Source organism: Protopterus annectens, chromosome 8.part0 (genome assembly GCF_019279795.1).
Source record: "Protopterus annectens isolate FY-2018-M chromosome 8.part0, PAN1.0, whole genome shotgun sequence".
NCBI classification, from domain to species: Eukaryota; Metazoa; Chordata; order Ceratodontiformes; family Protopteridae; genus Protopterus; species Protopterus annectens.
In genome coordinates, this window is record NC_056741.1 from 34,286,138 (window position 1) to 34,306,527 (window position 20,390).

Genomic DNA, 20,390 nt, shown 5'->3' on the forward strand with positions numbered 1-20,390 from the left:
TTGGTTTTTGCCGGGACGGCAAAAAAAGGAAAAAAGGGCCCGGTTTTTTAAACCCCCCGGCCAAAAGGGGAAAGGCGCCGGACCTAGACTTTGGAATTCAAGCCGATCCCGAGGACCTGCCTGATGGCAGGAGAACCCACATCTGTTATGACTGCAGCTGTATACGATGAACCGCGTACGCAGTGTGGAAACATAACTGAGTACAATGCCTATCCAGGCATGTCCAACTGTATTCAGCAGTCATCAGAACTATAACTGAGTACAATGCCCAACCAGGCATGTCCAACTGTATTCAGCAGTCATCAGACCTATAACTAAGTAGGGCTAACCAAACATGTCAACTGTATTGTATCCGGCTGCAGCGGTACAATGTCTAAACAGGCATGGCCAACTGTATTCAGCAGTCATCAAACCTATCACGGTAGAATGCGCACAACAAACATGTCAACTGTATTGAGTCATCGAAGTATAACTGAGTAGAATGCCTAACCAAACATGTCCAACTGCATTCAACCGATCATCCAGACCCTATCACTGAGTTCAATTCCTAATGGGCGCATCAAACTTTATTAGCAGTCATCCCAAGTATATCTGAGTGATAATGCCCAAATCAGGCATGTCCAATCAGGCCCTAGCAGTCATCAGACCTATCACTGAGTTCAATTCCTAATCAGGCATATCAAACTTTATTCAGCAGTCATCAGACATATAACTGAGTACAATGCCTAACCAGGCATGTCCAACTGTATTCAGCTGTCATCAAACCTATAACTGAGTACAATACCTAACCAGGCATGTCGAACTGTATTCAGCAGTCACCAGACTTATAACTGAGGACAATGCCTAACCAGGCATGTCCAACTGTATTCAGCAGTCATCAGAACTATAACTGAGTACAATGCCTAACCAGGCATGTCCAACTTTATTCAGCAGTCAGCAGACCTATAGCTGAGTACAATGTGTAACCAAGCATGTCCAACTGTATTCAGCCATCATCAGACCTACAACTGAGTACAATTTCTAACCAGGCATGTCCAAAGGTATTCAGTAGTCATCAGACCTATAACTGACTAAAATACAGAACCAGGCATGTTCAATTGTATTCAGCTGTCATCAGACCTATAACTGAGTACAATGCCTAACGGGGCATGTCCAACTGTATTCAGCAATCATCACACATATAACTGAGTACAATGCATAACCAGGCATGTCCAACTGTATTCAGCAGTCATCAGACCTATAACTGAGTACAATGCCTAACCAGGCATGTGCAACTGTATTCAGCTGTCATCAAACCTATAACTGAGTACAATACCTAACCAGGCATGATGAACTGTATTCAAAAGTCATCAGACTTATAACTGAGTACAATGCCTAACTAGGCATGTCCAATTTTATTCAGCCGTTATCAGACCTATAACTGAGTACAATTTCTGACCAGGCATGTCCAACTGTATTCAGCAGTCATCAGACCTATAACTGAGTACAGTGCCTAACCAGGCATGTCCAACTGTATTCAGCAGTCATAAGAACTATAACGGAGTACAATAACTACCCATGTATGCACAACTCTCTTCATCCGTCATCAGACCTATCACTGAGTACAATGCCTAACCAGGCATGTCCAACTGTATTCAGCAGTCATCAGACCTATAACTGAGTACAATGCCTAACCAGGCATTTCCAACTATATTCAGCAATCATCAGACGTATAACTGAGTACAACACCTAACCAGGCATGTCCAACTGTATTCAGCAGTCATCAGATCTATAACTAAGTACAATGCCAAACCAGGTATGTCCAACTCTATTCAGCCGTCATCAGACCTATCACTGCGTACAATGCCTAACCAGGCATGTCCAACTGTATTCAGCAGTTATCAGACTTAAAGGTGAGTACAATGCCTAACCAGGCATGCTCAACTGAATTCAGCTGTCTTTAGACATAAAACTGAGTACAAAGCCTAACCAGGCATGTCCAACAGTATTCAGCAGTCATCAGACCTATAACTGAGTACAATTTCTAACCAAGGCATTTCCAACTGTATTCAGCAGTCATCACACCTATAACTGAGTACAATGCCTAAAAAGACATGTCCAACTGTATTCAACAGTCATCAGACCTATCACTGAGTACAATGCCTAACCAGGCATGTCCAACTATATTCAGCCATCATCAGACCTAAAATTGAGTACAATGCCTAACCAGGCATGCCCAACTGTATTCAGCCATCACCAGACATAAATGTGAGTACACTGCTTAACCAGGCATGTCCAACTGTATTCAGCAGGCATCAGACCTCTAACTGAGTACAATGCCTAACCAGGCATTTCCAACTGTATTCAGCAGTCATCAGACCTATCACTGAGTACAATGCCTAACCAGGCATTTCCAACTGTATTCAGCAGTCATCAGACCTATAACTGAGTATAACACCTAACCAGGCATGTCCAACTGTATTCAGCAGTCATCAAACCTATAACTGAGTACAATTTCTAACCAGGCATTTCCAACTGTATTCAGCAGTCATCACAACTATAACTGAGTACAATGATTAACCGGACATGTCCAACTGTACTCAGCAGTCATCAGACCTATAACTGAGTACAATGCCAAACCAGGCATGTCCAACTGTATTCAGCAGTCATCAAACCTATAACTGAGTACAATTTCTAACCACGCATTTCAAACTGTATTCAGCAGTCATCACACCTATAACGGAATACAATGTCTAATCAGACATGTCCAACTGTATTCAGTAGTCATCACACCTATCACTGAATACAATGGCTAACTAGGTATATCCAAATGTGTTCAGCCATTATCAGACCTAAAACTGAGTACAATGCCTAACCAGGCATGTCCAACTGCATTCAGCAGTCATCAGACCTATAACTGAGTACAATTCCTAACCAGGCATGTCCAACTTTATTCAGCGGTCATCAGACCTATAACTGAGTACAGTGCCTAACCAGGCATTTCCAACTGTATTCAGCTGTCAACAGATCTATAACTGAGTACAATGCCTAACCTGGTATGTCTAACTGTAGTCAGCAGTCATCAGACCTATATCTGAGTACAATGCCTATCCAGACATGTCCAACTGTATTCAGCTGTCATCAGACCTAAAACTGAGTACAATGCCTAACCAGGCATGTCCAACTGTATTCACCAGTCATAATAACTAAAACTGAGTACAATGCCTATCAGGGCATGTCCAACTGTATTCAGCAGTCATCAGACTTATAACTGAGTACAATTTCTAACCAAGCATTTCCAACTGTATATAGCAGTCATCACACCTATAAATGAGTACAAAGCCTAACCAGACATGTCAAACTGTATTCAGCAGTCATCAGACCTATCACTGAGTACAATGCCTAACCAGGCATGTCCAACTGTGTTCAGCCATTATCAGACCTAAAACTGAGTACAATGCCTAACCAGGCATGTCCAACTGTATTCAGCCATCATCTGACATAAAACTGAGTACAATGCCTAAGCAGGCATGTCCAACTGTATTCAGCAGTCATCAGACCTATCACTGAGTACAATGCCTAAGCAGGCATGTCCAACTGCATTCAGCAGTCATCACACCTATAACCGAGTACAATGCCTAACCAGGCATGTACAACTGTATTCAGCCGTCATCAAACCTAAAACTGAGTACAATGCCTAACCAGGCATGTCCAATTGTATTCAGGCGTCAGCAGATGCAAAAGTGAGCACAATACCTAATCAAGCATGCCCAAAGTTATTCAGCCATCACCAGACCTATCTCTGAGTACAGTGTCTAACCAGGCAAGTCCAACTGAAGTCAGCTGTCACAGACATATAACTGAGTACAATTTCAAACCGGGCATGCTCAACTGAATTCAACTGTCTTTAGACATAAAACTGAGTACAATGCCTAACCAGACATGTCCAACTGTATTCACCAGTCATCAAACCTAAAACTGAGTACAAAGCCAAACGAGGCATGTCCAACAGTATTCAGCAGTCATCAGACCTATAACCAAGTACAATTTCTAACCAAGGCATTTCCAACTGTATTCAGCAGTCATCACACCTATAACTGAGTACAATGCATAAAAATACATGTCCAACTGTATTCAACAGTCATCAGACCTATCACTGAGTACAATGCCTAACCAGGCATGTCCAACTGTATTCAGCAGTCATCAGACCTATAACTGAGTACAATGCCTAACCAGGCATGTCCAACTGTATTCAGCAGACATCAAACCTATAACTGAGTACAATTTCTAACCAGGCATTTCCAACTGTATTCAGCAGTCATCAAACCTATAACTGAGTACAATTTCTAACCAGGCATTTCCAACTGTATTCAGCAGTCATCACACCTATAACTGAGTACAATGTCTAACCAGACATGTCCAACTGTATTCAGTAGTAATCACACCTATCACTGAATACAATGCCTAACAAGGCATGTCCAAATGTGTTCAGCCATTATCAGACCTAAAACTGAGTACAATGCCTAACCAGGCATGTCCAACTGTATTCAGCAGTCATCAGGCCTATAACTGAGTACAATTCCTAACCAGGCATGTCCAGCTGTATTCAGCGATCATCAGACCTATAACTGAGTACAATCTCTAACCAGGCATGTCCAAAATGTATTTATTAGTCATCAGACCTATAACTGAGTAAAATGCCTAACCAGGCATGTCCAACTGTATTCAGCTGTCATCAGACCTATAACTGAGTACAATGCCTAACCAGGCATTTCCAACTGTATTCAGCTGTCATCAGATCTATAACTGAGTACAATGCCTAACCTGGTATGTCTAACTGTAGTCAGCAGTCATCAGACCTATATCTGAGTACAATGCTTATCCAGACATGTCCAACTGTATTCAGCTGTCATCAGACCTATCACTGAGTACAATGCCTAACCAGGCATGTCCAATTGTATTCAGGTGTCAGCAGACCCAAAAGTGAGCACAATGCCTAATCAAGCATGCCCAAAGTTATTCAGCCATCACCAGACCTATCTCTGAGTACAGTGTCTAACCAGGCAAGTCCAACTGTATTCATCAGTTATCAGACCTATAACTGTGTACAATGCCTAACCAGGCATGTCCAACTGAAGTCAGCTGTCACAGACATATAACTGAGTACAATTTCAAACCAGGCATGTCCAACTGTATTCAGCAGTCATCAGACATATAACTGAGTACAATGCCTAACAAGGCATGACCAAATGTATTCAGCAGTCATCAGACCTATCACTGAGTAAAATGCCTAACTGGGCATGTCCAACTATATTCAGCTGTCTTCAGACATAAAACTGAGTACAATGCCTAACCATGCATGTCCAACTGTATTCAGCAGTCATCAGAGCTATAACTGAGTACAATGCCTAACCAGGCATGTCCAATTGTATTCAGTAGACATCAGACCTATAACTGACTTCAGTGCCTAACCAGGCATGTCCAACTTTATTCAGCAGTCAGCAGACCTATAACTGAGTACAATGAGTAACCAAGCATGTCCAACTGTATTCAGCCATCATCAGACCTACAACTGAGTACAATTTCTAACCAGGCATGTCCAAAGGTATTCAGTAGTCATCAGACCTATAAATGACTAAAATGCAGAACAAGGCATGTCCAATTGTATTCAGCTGTCATCAGACCTATAACTGAGTACAATGCCTAACAGGGCATGTCCAACTGTATTCAGCAATCATCACACATATAACTGAGTACAATGCCTAACCAGACATGTCCAACTGTATTAGCAGTCATCAGAACTATAACTGAGTATAATGCCTAACCAGGCATGTCCAACTGCATTCAGCAGTCATCAGACCTATCACTGAGTACAATGCCTAACCAGGCATGTCAAACTTTATTCAGCAGTCATCAGAATTATAACTGAGTACAGTGCCTAACTAGGCATGTCCAACTGTATTCAGTAGTCATCAGACCTATAACTGAGTACAATTTCTGACCAGGCATGTCCAACTGTATTCAGCAGTCATCAGACCTATAACTGAGTACAATGCCTAACCAGGCATGTCCAGTAGTATTCAGCAGTCATTAGTACTATAATTAAGTGCAATGCCTAGCCAGGCATGTCCAACAGTATATAGCAGAGATCAGACCTATAACTGAGTAGAATGCCTAACCAGGCATGTACAACTGTATTCAGCAGTCATCAGACCTATAACTGAGTACAATGCCTAACCAGGCATTTCCAACTATAGTCAGCAATCATCAGACGTATAATTGTGTACAACGTCTAACCAGGCATGTCCAACTGTATTCAGCAGTCATCAGACCTATAACTAAGTACAATGCCTAACCATGTATGTCCAACTCTATTCAGCCGTCATCAGACCTATCACTGAGTACAATGCCTAACCAGGCATGTTCAACTGTATTCAGCAGTCATCAGATCTATCACTGAGTACAATGCCTAACCAGGCATGTCCAACTGTATTCAGCAGTTATCAGACTTAAAGCTGAGTACAATGCCTAACCAGGCATGCTCAACTGAATTCAGCTGTCTTTAGATATAAAACTGAGTACAATGCCTAACCAGACATGTCCAACTGTATTCATCAGTCATCAAACCTAAAACTGAGTACAAAGCCTAACCAGGCATGTCCAACAGTGTTCAGCAGTCATCAGACCTATAACTGAGTACAATTTCTAACCAAGGCATTAACAACTGAAGTCATTACACCTATAACTGAGTACAATGCCTAAAAAGACATGCCCAACTGTATTCAACAGTCATCAGACCTATCACTGAGTAGAATGCCTAACCAGGCATGTCCAACTTTATTCAGCAGTCATCGGAGCTATAAATCTGTACAATTCCTAACAAGGCATGTCCAACTGTATTCAGCAGTCATCAGACTTATAACTGAGTACAATGCATAACCAGGTATGTCCAACTGTATTCAGCAGTTATCAGAACTATAACTGAGTACAATGCTCAACCAGGCATGGCCAACTGAATTCAGTAGTCAACAGACCTATAACTGACTTCAGTGCCTAACCAGGCATGTCCAACTTTATTCAGCAGTCAGCAGACCTATAACTGAGTACAATGCGTAACCAAGCATGTCCAACTGTATTCAGCCATCATCAGACCTACAAGTGAGTACAATTGCTAACCAGGCATGTCCAAAGGTATTCAGTAGTCATCAGACCTATAACTGACTAAAATGCAGAACAAGGCATGTCCAATTGTATTCAGCTGTCATCAGACCTATAACTGAGTACAATGCCTAACAGGGCATGTCCAACTGTATTCAGCAATCATCACACATATAACTGAGTACAATGCCTAACCAGACATGTCCAACTGTATTAGCAGTCATCAGAACTATAACTGAGTATAATGCCTAACCAGGCATGTCCAACTGCATTCAGCAGTCATCAGACCTATCACTGAGTACAATGCCTAACCAGGCATGTCAAACTTTATTCAGCAGTCATCAGAATTATAACTGAGTACAATGCCTAACCAGGCATGTCCAGCAGTATTCAGCAGTCATTAGTACTATAACTGAGTGCAATGCCTAACCAGGCATGTCCAACAGTATATAGCAGAGGTCAGACCTATAACTGAGTAGAATGCCTAACCAGGCATGTCCAACTGTATTCAGCAGTCATCAGACCTATAACTGAGTACAATGCCTAACCAGGCATTTCCAACTATAGTCAGCAATCATCAGATGTATAACTGTGCACAACGTCTAAACAGGCATGTCCAACTGTATTCAGCAGTCATCAGACCTATAACTAAGTACAATGCCTAACCATGTATGTCCAACTCTATTCAGCCATCATCAGACCTATCACTGAGTACAATGCCTAACCAGGCATGTTCAACTGTATTCAGCAGTCATCAGATCTATCACTGAGTACAATGCCTAACCAGGCATGTCCAACTGTATTCAGCAGATGTCCTTCAAGAATGCAACTGCAGTCCTGACATATGGGTTTTCCTGCCACAGGCAGCCCTTCGGTCGGCCGGATTCCAAAGTCTGGGTCCGGCGTCAGCTGATGTCGCCTCTTCCCTGACGTCAGAGCGGCTGGGGTATAAAAGCATCAGCCGGCGCCATCTTCTTCAGTCTTTCTTGCTGCACTGTGCCCGAAGCAGAAGCAGTTCGCAAGTACCGGTCAGCCAGCTCCTGTGTTTTCAGTTCCGTAGTCATCAAAAAGCTAAGTACCCCATTGGGGAACCTTTTCTTGCCTCTGCCGATGTCAGATAAAACTGCAAAAGTTAATAATTGTTTGTCTTGTGGTAAACAAATACCTCATAAGGACTTCCACTCTTACTGCCTTCCCTGCCTCGGCCCAGACCACGACGTCTCGGCTTGTGCTGCCTGTGCTTGCTTCAATAAGCGCACACTTAGGCGCCGGGCAGAATTTGCTGAAGACTTTTTTGGAGAAAATTACTCTTATATCATGCCGTCGGAACTACCGACAGCACATATTTCCCAAAAACTGAAGGACCGGGACCGACTTTCCCGGCCCGCGACTTCCACCGTCACCACGCTAAAGGCTACCGCGAGTGCATCGATCTCTTCGGAGGCGGTAATTCAACCGCTCCAGGCCAACAACACCGCTTTACCGCACACTTCGGTCCTGGAGGCTTCCCCGGTGCCGGTTGTTTATTTTCCTCCTGAAACCAAAGCCCAAGATTTGCCTGACACCATACCAGTGGACAAAGTTACTCCAGCATGTGGGGCAGCTAGGCCTCCTGTGCCTATGTCCATCAAGGCCTACACACATGCTAAGGCTGCCAGCCAGGCTAAGTCTCACCATCCTAAATCTTTTTCTCAGGATCCCACTTCTGATAAACAGATCATGTCTTTAGCTGCAGATCTAATTTCTTTAATCAGGGGTTCTCAGTCTCATCCAGACAGAGGTTCTCAGCCGCCTTCAGACAAAAGGCCTAGGGTTGAGCAGACAGATACCCTTTCCTCAGATGAAGTCTCGGGTGAGTCAGGCCTTTCAGATTCCCAGGAAGAATCCTTCCCGGCCTACGAGGATTCTGATGCTGATGAAGCCATTCCCTCTGCCTCTCCTCCTGAGGATATTTCCTTCGGGGAAATTCTCCACTCCATGAGAGAGCATTTTCAGTGGCAGGACCAGGAGTTCTCCGACTCCAGGCAAAGGCTTCGGACCTTCCTTAAGTTACCCCAGCACAAGCCTTTAGCTATACCCCATGTGTTTGATGTATTGGATGATGTGTACTCAGACTCCAGTACTTCTCCTGATTCTCTCCCTCCTGCTCCTGTCAAGCCAGACAGATATTACAGGGTTCCAGAAACTCATAAACATCTCTTTAAGGCCCACTCTGTTGATCTAGAAACTATTTCTCAGGGGCCCAAAGGAGTGGCCACTTCCACGGCCAAAAATCCTTTGCCCTCGGACAGGGAATCTAGGTCCCTGGAGAGGTGGGGTAAAAAAGTTTATACCTCATCCACCCTTGCCATGAGGGCACTTAACTGTCTTTTTCATATGTTTCAGTATCAGGATTTCTTGATGGATGATTTGCAGAAAAAGTTAGCCTCTCCTGAGCCTTTAGATAGAAAGGCCTTGCAGGATTTGGTTCATAATACTCAGCAGGTTAGCAATCATTTTCTTCAGTGTGGTTATGATGCATTGGAAGCTTCATGTAGGGCAGCTATGACAGGGGCCGTCATACGTAGACATGCTTGGTTGAAAGAACAGACATTGCCAGATCATGTTAAAGTAAAGCTTCTAGATGCACCTCTGGAAAAAGACAAGCTATTTGGTGCTAATGCACAGGGTGTGTTGAAATCAGTTGAGGAAAAGGCTAAATCAGTACAAACAGTCAAAGATTTCCTCCAGGTTCAGCCACCAAGGTTCAGCAGGAATTGGCCTTCAAAGAATTGGTCCTTTCCAGACACTGACAAGTTCCAAAGGGGAACAAAACAGGCGTGCTTGAGGTAGAGGGCAATACCGAGGCTCCTACAGGGGCCGCCAATGGCAACCAACCAATCAGAGAAGTGGCGCAGGGACTTCTACTGCCCCACAGGGGCAATCACAATGACTTGACCTTGACACCGCCAACCAAGGCTCAAAGAGAACCACCTTTAGGTGGAAAATTATCTTTATTTTCAAAGAATTGGCACATTTTTACAAAGGACAAATGGATTTTGGACATAATAGACAAAGGTTACAGGTTCCACTTCCATACCATACCAACAAGACAAAGCATGCCAAACCTGCCACAAAATCAAAGGGCAGAGGCACTCATACAAGTTTCAAAGCTGCTACAAATAAAAGCAATAAAAAGGGTTCCTCCTCAGGAACAAGGCCAGGGATTCTACTCAAGACTGTTCCTTGTTCCAAGAAAAGAAAAGCAATGGAGACCTATACTGGACTTGTCCATTCTAAACACTTTTCTCATTGTGCCAAAATTCAAAATGCTGATGTTACAGCAACTTCTTCCCATGCTGGGCAAGGGGTTTTGGCTGGTTACTCTGGACCTCAAGGAGGCATACCTGCATGTCCCAATCAGACACAGCTGCAGAAGATACCTCAGATTTCTTGCAGGGTCAGAGCATTATCAATTCTCAGCATTGCCTTTTGGTTATCTACTGCACCCAGAGTATTCATGAAATGCCTGGCATCAGTAATTGCACATTGCAGACTCCAGGGGATACAAATATACCCTTACCTGGACGACTGCCTTATACAAGCGGACAGCAAGCAAGCCTTGATAAGAAACTTGGACTATGTTATTCGCTTACTACAGGCTTTGGGATATACAGTCAACATTCAAAAATCAAGACTACTGCCATCCCAACAAATAATTTTTCTAGGAGCCAAACTGGACACAAACTCACAAATGGCTTTCCTCACAGAAGAAAAACAAGAACAATTACCAGATTACTTCAAAAGCCTAGCAAAGCACACCCAGATGACTGCAAGGAAAATCCTGCAGGACCTGGGTTTCATGGCATCTTGCATCCTTCTGATACCACAGGCAAGACTACACATGAGAAAACTACAATGGTACCTAAAAAGTTTATGGTCTCAACACAGCCACAGCTTAGAAGCAATTATTCCACTCATTCCATGTCTTCAAAAGGAATTTTTGTGGTGGGCACAAGCAAGCCAGCTAAACAAAGGCATGCCCTTCAACAAACCTCAAGCAAGCCAAACCATTACAACAGACGCCTCAGATCACGGATGGGGGGCGCACATGGAGGGCAGATGCATTCAAGGGCAATGGGCTCCCGAATGCATCTGCACATCAATCAAAGAGATGTTGGCAGTGATTCATGCAATCGAGGCCTTCGGAAAATTTCTTCAGCAAGGTCATCTGCTAATAAAGACAGACAACACCACTGTTATGTGGTACATAAACAAGCAGGGAGGCACCCATTCTTACCCCCTCTGCAGACTAACAATGACTCTTTGGGAAAAGTCCCTGAAACTGAACATACAGTTGCAATCCCAGTTTGTCCCAGGGAAGGACAATGTTCTGGCGGACAGTCTAAGCAGAAATATTATGGACCCGCATGAATGGATGTTGCACCCAGACATTTTTTCACAAATAACTCTTGCATGGGGAAGGCCAGACATAGATCTCTTTGCCTCACACCTCAATCATCATCTGAAGAAGTTCTGCTCAAGGACACACCATCCTCAAGCCTGGAGAATGGATGCTCAACTGGAATTTGCTAACAATCTATGCATTTCTACTCTACCATTAATGACCAAAGTGTTACTGAAGATCAAAGCAGAACAACCGAAAGGCATTTTGATAGCTCCAGACTGGCCAAGAAAGCACTGGTATCCATTACTAAGGAGCATAACTCGCACCAAGCCGTGGCTCCTGCCTCAATGGCCTCTGCTTATAACTCAGCACAATTTCAGGACTGTTCATCCCAACCTGCAAACATTGCAACTGACAGCTTGGAGGGTTCCATGACTTAGGTTCATAGGTTCATAGGTTCATACTAGGCTATCTGCCCAAGGGCATTTATAAGCCTAGCCCAGAGTTTTGTGGCTTTCGCCACCCCTTTAGCTTTGAAGGAAACTATGCCCATTATTTTGCTGTGCCTCTGTCAAGTAGTGACACTGAGGTAATCCCTGGGGTATATCTGCGATCTCCCATCCATTGGTCAAGATTTCTCTTGAACAAGGCCAGCGAGGTGCTCTGCCTCACATGTACCGGGATTTTGTTCCACAGCATAGGGAGTCTCTGGGTGATGAATCTGTCCCTCCAGCACGTCCTATTAATAACCGTGTCAGGTTTAAGTCTCCGCCCTTGTAGTTCTGAGGGATCTAGATTTTTTGAGGTGAAGCATGTTCATCAAATCTGGGTTTGACATGGCCTTGTATGTCAGGCACAGGTCACCTGTGAGCAAGCGGTAAGCGACTGAATAGAGCTGGAGTTCTTTCAGTCGGGCAGCATAAGACATATTTTTGAGACCCTTTATCCTTTTGGTGAGGAACTTTTGGGGCCTTTCCAGCTGCTGCAGGTGTCGGATCAGATACATTCCGAATGGGGCATTGTACTCAATCATTGGTCTGATGAGTGATGAGTACAAGGGGATGATGACCTCCCTTGATCTAGATGTGAATCTCTTCATGATCAGGTGGGCAATGTAGAAGGTCTTCCTAACTACTTTAGCAACGTGAGTGTCAAACGAAAGGTTACTGTCAACCTGGGTCCCCAGATCCCTGATAACTTCTTCTGTGCTCAGTGGATTGCCACCTATATGGTAGCTAGGGGTAACCTTGTTTTTCCCGAAGGGTATGACTATGCATTTCTTGGCGTTTAACTTTAGGCCATGGTTCTGGCACCAGTTATCCGTTTCTGTGAGACCCTTCTGAAGGATATCTGTGTCAGATATGTTCTCGGCTATGGTGCCCAGTTTGCAGTCATCTGCAAACTTTGTCAGCCATAACCCTCCTGTGTTTGCTTGTACTTCAGAAAAGTAGATGCTGAACAAGAGTGGGCCCAGGACTGAGCCCTGTGGGACACCACTTGTGACAGGCTTTGAGTCTGACATGGTGCCAGCAACTCTGACCCTGTGGGTTCTGTCACTTAGCCAGTTTGCAACCCATCTTGTGATGTATGGGTTTATATTTAAGCTGATGAGTTTTTCAATGATAGCTGAGTGGGGTATTGTGTCGAAAGCCTTTGCCAGGTCGAGGTAGGCTGTATGGACTGCCTTTCCCTCATCAATGGCCTTGGTGACTGTTTCGAAAAAGTCAACCAAGTTTAAAAGGCATGATCTGCCTTTGACAAAGCCAAACTGGGTTGGATCCAAAGTCTGCAAGTTCCTATGTCTTTATTTATGAGTTCCATTATGATCCTCTCCATAGCTTTGCAGATCAGGCTTGTCAAGCTGATGGGACGGTAATTTCCAGGATAGGTGGAGGCACCGCCTTTGTGAAGTGGGACCACAGTTTCCGTGCCACTCTAAGTGCGTATCCTGAGGTGAGGCTAAGATTAAACAGCTGTCCTAACTGCGGGTTTAATTCCTCATTGAGTTAAGTGGAGCACACAGCGGGGACACCATCCGGTCCCATGGATGCTGTTTTTCCCCTTGGAGAGCAGTTCTCACCTGGGCGTTAGAGATGTTTGGGGGGCTACAATCCACTGGTATAGATATCTCTCCTTTTGGGGGGGAGGGGGGGAGAAGTTTGCACTGAACCTGTCAGCCAGTATGTTGGCAATGTCTGTAGGTTCAGTAATTTTCACATCATTTTGAACTAATTCTGAGCATATCTGGGAGTTTCCGCCCAGGTTTCTAACATAGCTAAAGAAGGCCTTATGATTGTCTTTTGAGTCCTTAGCGATTTTTCTCTCAAAATCTGCCTTGTATGATTTTATGAGAGCTCTTAGTTTTTTACTTATAATGATTAAAGGTGTCTTACCTTTTAAGGATTTTGCTCTATCTTGTAGTAGCTTCCTCCTTTTGTTGTAGAGCTTGTTTATGGCTGGGGTCCACCAGACTGGACGCTTGCCTTTGGTACAAAGAGTCTTTGTTTTGTTTGGGATTGCCTGATCCATGCAGTCCTGTAGGTGCTGGTAGAAGGCATTTGTAAGTGATTCAGCGGCTTGAGTAATGTTTTCCGCCGGCTCGGGGGCCTTAAAGGAGACCACACTAGTCTTTAGAAATGTGAAGTCGGCTTTTGAGAAGTTCTTCACTGTGGTCTTTTTTATCTCAGGTGGGGGCGGGGTGAGGACCTCCAGTGAGATTAGTTTATGATCTGATCTCACCAGTGAGGGGTATACTTCCGGTGTTGAACATTGTGATCCTATGTTCGTGATGATGAGATCAAGTATGTTTTCACCTCTTGTGGGGATGGTGACATCTCTCTCTCTCTCTCTCCAAAAAAGTTCAAGAGATCTTACTGGAAGCACGCAGGCCTTCCACCAGGAAAACTTATTCAGCCAAATGGAAGAGATTCAACATCTGGAATGCCAACAAGGGTCAGGATGCCGCAGTAATGAGCATCCCCCAGATACTAGAATACTTGGCAGAAATGCTTCACAATGGCCTTTCATATTCTTCCATAAAAATACACGCTTCAGCAATTTCAGCAAAATACAACTGTGATCCACCTGTGTTTTCACATCCTTTGCTAAGACAGTTTCTAAGAGGGATAAAGAATATTAAACCTCCAAGAAAACCACCGGTGCCTGCATGGGACCTCAACTTCGTCTTGGAAAAATTAACTCTTCCTCCTTTTGAGCCAGCAGCATCTTCAGAATTGCAATTTCTCTCCTGGAAAACAGTTTTCCTGTTGGCAATTACTTCAGCAAGAAGAGTCTCGGAGATACAGGCCCTCATGGCAGTACCTCCATTTCTCATTTTCCATCAGGACAGAGTCTCTTTAAGAACCAATCCTTCATTCATGCCAAAAGTGATATCCAGGGTTTCTCTAAATCAAGCAATTCACCTGCCTACTTTCTTTCCCAATCCTCAAAATAAAGGAGAAAAGCTTCTGCACACTTTGGACATACACAGGCAATTGCACTACTACTTGGACAGAACAAAGGCCAACAGAAAGTCTGACCAACTATTTGTAGCTTATGCTGCTGGAGTACAAGGAAAGGCAATTTCCAAAAAAAAATTTCAAAATGGATTGGAAACTGCATCAGATTCTGCTACTCTATCCATGCAAAAGGTGTGGCAGCCAATATCAGGCCACACACCACCAGAGCCACAGCCACCTCTACAGCTTTTCTAAGAGGAGTGGCTACAAAGGACATTCTAGAAGCTGCTACATGGAGCTCCACGCATACATTTTCCAAACATTACAACCTGCCTTTATATTCCAGATCCCGAGCAGGCTTTACTTCTGCAGTCCTGCAGGGCATTTTAGCTACACCATCCTTATCTTAGATCCTACTACCCCCAGCTTGGCTATGGTATTCAACCCATATGTCAGGACTGCAGTTGCATTCTTGAAGGACATAGTACAGTTTTGTACCTACCATAAATGTAGATGTCCGATAGATAAGCAACTGCAGTCAACCCTCCCTCCCTCCTACCCCTCTGTAATTCTCTTTTTTAGGGTCCACTCCCCCCTTTTCAAATTAGCTGGGGATATCTGTTATGGTGTATCTGTTTATTACTGTTGTGCATGTCTGGAATTTTTTATCCATTCTCTAAATTTAGCCTTCCTTAGAGGGCACCTGGCATCTGGGGCAAGAAACACTGAAGAAGATGGCGCCGGCTGATGCTTTTATACCCCAGCCGCTCTGACATCAGGGAAGAGGTGACATCAGCCGACGCCGGACCCAGACTTTGGAATCCGGCTGACCGACGGGCTGCCTGAGGCAGGACAACCCATATGTCAGGACTGCAGTTGCATATCTATCGGACATCTACATTTATGGTAGGTACAAAACTGTACTTTATCAGACTTAAAGCTGAGTACAATGCCTAACCAGGCATGCTCAACTGAATTCAGCTGTCTTTAGATATAAAACTGAGTACAATGCCTAACCAGAAATGTCCAACTGTATTCACCAGTCATCAAACCTAAAACTGAGTACAAAGCCTAACCAGGCATGTCCAACAGTATTCAGCAGTCATCAGACCTATAACTGAGTACAATTTCTAACCAAGGAATTTCCAACTGTATTCAGCACTCATCACACCTTTAACTGAGTACAATGCCTAAAAAGACATGTCCAACTGTATCCAACAGTCATCAGACCTATCACTGAGTACAATGCCTAACCAGGCATGTCCAACTGTATTAAGCCATCATCAGACCTAAAACTGAGTACAATGCTTAACCAGGCATGTCCAACTGTATTCAGCAGTTATTAGAACTATAACTGAGTACAATGCCTAACCAGACATGTCCAAGTGACAGTCATCAGACGTATAACTGAGTACAATGTCTAACCAGGCATGTCCAACTGTGTTCAGCAGTCACCAGACCTATCACTGAGTACAATGCCTAACTAGGCATGTCCACCTTTATTCAGCAGTCATCAGACCTATCACTGAGTACAATTCCTAACCAGGCATGTCGAACTGTATTCAGCAGGCATCAGACTTAAAACTGAGTACAATGCCTAACCAGGCATGTCCAACTGTATTCAGCAGTCATCAGAACTATAACTGAGTACAATGCTTAATCAGGCATGTCCAACTGTATTCAGCAGTCAGCAGACCTATAACTGAGTACAATGCGTAACCAAGCATGTCTAATGGTATTCAGCCATCATCAGACCTACAACTGAGTACAATTTCTAACCAGGCATGTCCAAAGGTATTCAGTAGTCATCAGATCTATAACTGACTAAAATGCAGAAGCAGGCATGTCCAATTGTACTCAGCTGTCATCAGACCTATAACTGAGTACAATGCCTTAAAGGGCATGTCCAACTTTATTCAGCAATCATCACACATATAACTGAGTACAAAGCATAACCAGGCATGTCCAACTGTATTCAGCAGTCATCAGACCTATAAATGAGTGCAGTCCCTAACCAGGCATGTCCAACTGTATTCAGCAGTCATCAGACCTATAAATGAGTGCAGTCCCTAACCAGGCATGTCCAACTGTATTCAGCAGTCATCAGACCTATAACTAAGTACAATGTCTAACCAGGCATGTCCAACTGTATTCAGCAGTCATCAAACCTATCACTGAGTACAATGCCTAACCAGACATGTCCAACTGTATTAGCAGTCATCAGAACTATAACTGAGTATAATGCCTAACCAGGCATGTCCAACTGCATTCAGCAGTTATCAGACCTATCACTGAGTACAATGCCTAACCAGGCATATCAAACTTTATTCAGCAGTCATCAGACCTATAACTGAGTACAATGCCAAACTAGGCATGTCCAACCGTATTCAACCATCATCAGACCTATAACTGAGTACAATTTCTGATCAGGCATGTCCAACTGTATTCAGCAGTCATCAGACCTATAACTGAGTACAATGACTAACCAGGCATGTCCAGCAGTATTCAGCAGTCATTAGTACTGTAACTGAGTGCAATGCCTAACCAGGCATGTCCAACTGTACATAGCAGAGGTCAGACCCATAACTGAGTAGAATGCCTATCCAGGCATGTCCAACTGTATTCAGCAGTCATAAGAACTATAACGGAGTACAATGCCTAACCATGTATGTCCAACTCTATTCATCCATCATCGGACCTATCACTGAGTACAATGCCTAACCAGGCATGTCCAACTGTATTCAGCAGTCATCAGACCTATAACTGAGTAGAATGCCTAACCAGGCATTTCCAACTATATTCAGCAATCATCAGAAGTATAACTGTGTACAAAGTCTAACCAGGCATGTCCAACTTTATTCAGCAGTCATCAGACCTATCACTGAGTACAATGCCGAACCAGGCATGTTCAACTGTATTCAGCAGTCATCAGATCTATCAGAGAGTACAATGCCTAACCAGGCATGTCCAACTGTATTCAGCAGTTATCAGACTTAAAGCTGAGTACAATGCCTAACCAGGCATGCTCAACTGAATTCAGCTGTCTTTAGACATAAAAATGAGTACAATGCCTAACCAGACATGTCCAACTGTATTCACCAGTCATCAAACCTAAAACTGAGTACAAAGCCTAACCAGGCATGTCCAACAGTATTCAGCAGTCATCAGACCTATAACTGAGTACAATTTCTAACCAAGGCATTTCTAACTGTATTCAGCAGTCATCACACCTATAACTGAGTACAATGCCTAAAAAGACATGCCCAACTGTATTCAACAGTCATCAGACCTATCACTGAGTACAATGCCTAACCAGGCATGTCCAACTGTATTCAGCCATCATCAGACCTAAAACTGAGTAGAATGCCTAACCAGGCATGCTCAACTGTATTCAGCCGTCACCAGACATAAATGTGAGTACACTGCTTAACCAGGCATTTCCAACTGTATTCAGCAGTCATCAGACCTATAACTGAGTACAATGGCTAACCAGGCATTTCCAACTGTATTCAGCCGTCATCACACCTATAACTGAGTACAATGTTTAACCGGACATGTCCAACTGTATTCAGCAGTCATCAAACCTATAACTGAGTACAATTTCTAACCAGGCATTTCCAATTGTATTCATCAGTCATCACACCTATAACTGAGTACAATGTCTAACCAGACATGTCCAACTGTATTCAGTAGTCATCACACCTATCACTGAATACAATGACTAACCAAGCATGTCCAAATGTGTTCAGTCGTTATCAGACCTAAACCTGAGTACAATGCCTAACCAAGCATGTCAAACTGTATTCAGCAGTCATCAGACCTATAACTGAGTACAATCTCTAACCAGGCATGTCCAAAGGTATTTATTAGTCATCAGACGTATAACTGAGTAAAATGCCTAACCAGGCATGTCCAACTGTATTCAGCTGTCATCAGACCTATAACTGAGTACAATGTGTTACCAGGCATGTCCATCTTTATTCAGTAGTCATCAGAGCTATAATTGAGTACAATGCCTAACCAGGCATGTCCAACAGTATTCAGCAGTCATCAGACCTTTCACCTAGTACAACGCCTAACCATGTATGTCCAACTGTATTCAGCAGTCATCAGACCTATAACTGAGTACAATTTCTAACCAGGTATGTCATAAAGTATACATTAGTCATCAGACTTATAACGAGTACAATGCCTAACCAGGCATGTCCAACTGTATTCAGCCGTCATCAGACCTATAACTGAGTACAATTTCTAACCAGGTATGTCATAAGGTATACATTATTCATCAGACTTATAACTGAGTACAATGCCTAACCAGGCATGTCCAACTGTATTTAGCAGTCATCAAACCTATAACTGAGTACAATGTTTAGCCAGGCATGCCCACCTGTATTCAGCTGTCATAAGACCTATAAATGAGTACAATGCCTAACCTGGCATGTCCAGCTGTATTCAGCAGTCATCTGAACTATAACTGTGTACAATGCCTAACCTGGCATGCCCAGCTGTATTCAGCAGTCATCTGAACTATAACTGTGTACAATGCCTAACCAGGCATGTCCAACTTTATTCAGCAGTCATCAGACCTATAACGGAGTACAGTGACTAACCAGGCATGTCCAGCTGTATTAAGCACTCATCAGAACTATAACTGAGTACAATGCCTACCAGGCATGTCCAACTGTATTCAGCAGTCATCAGACCTTTAACCCCCATTCCCTGGCACAGCAGTCAAGGAGCCTCAGTCCTTACCACTAACACCAGAGAGGGCGTCTCATATATGAGGAAAGGATAACAAATACACACAGTAAGGTGCAATTTCCCTTAAGAGCACACAGAGATCACCATTAGTCCGGGGCTTGTTGCTCCCTTGCTCTCCAGGTCCCCAATAAGACTACTCACTGACACAGCTATAGGGTCCAGATCTCAGCCAGCTGGGCAAGCTTAAATTTCTATCACCCTCTGTGTCCAACCAGTACTTCGTATCCTGTCGCAAGTAGCTGACACACACACACACACACACACACACACACACACACACACACACACACACACACACACACACACACACACACACACTTTGAGATAAATGTTTATACAACCACACAGACACTTCTGGGGAAGGTTGGCAGAGGTTCTCCAGAGATACCAAGAGAGACCCTGTTCTTGACAGAACTTGATAAAAAGGCTGACTATAGTACAACTCATCTTCTGCGAGATGTTGCTCAGAACTTTTCACTAAGTGAGGTACCAGAGATCTGCAGTGTAACGTTGAGCACTGGAGGATCGGAGAGTATTGGCACTCTTGCTGCACAAAGTACTGCTCACACAAGCAAAGATTGTCAACATAAAGCGACAAGCACACCTCACTCTCAAAACAGCACCTTTCACACATTAAATCAATATGA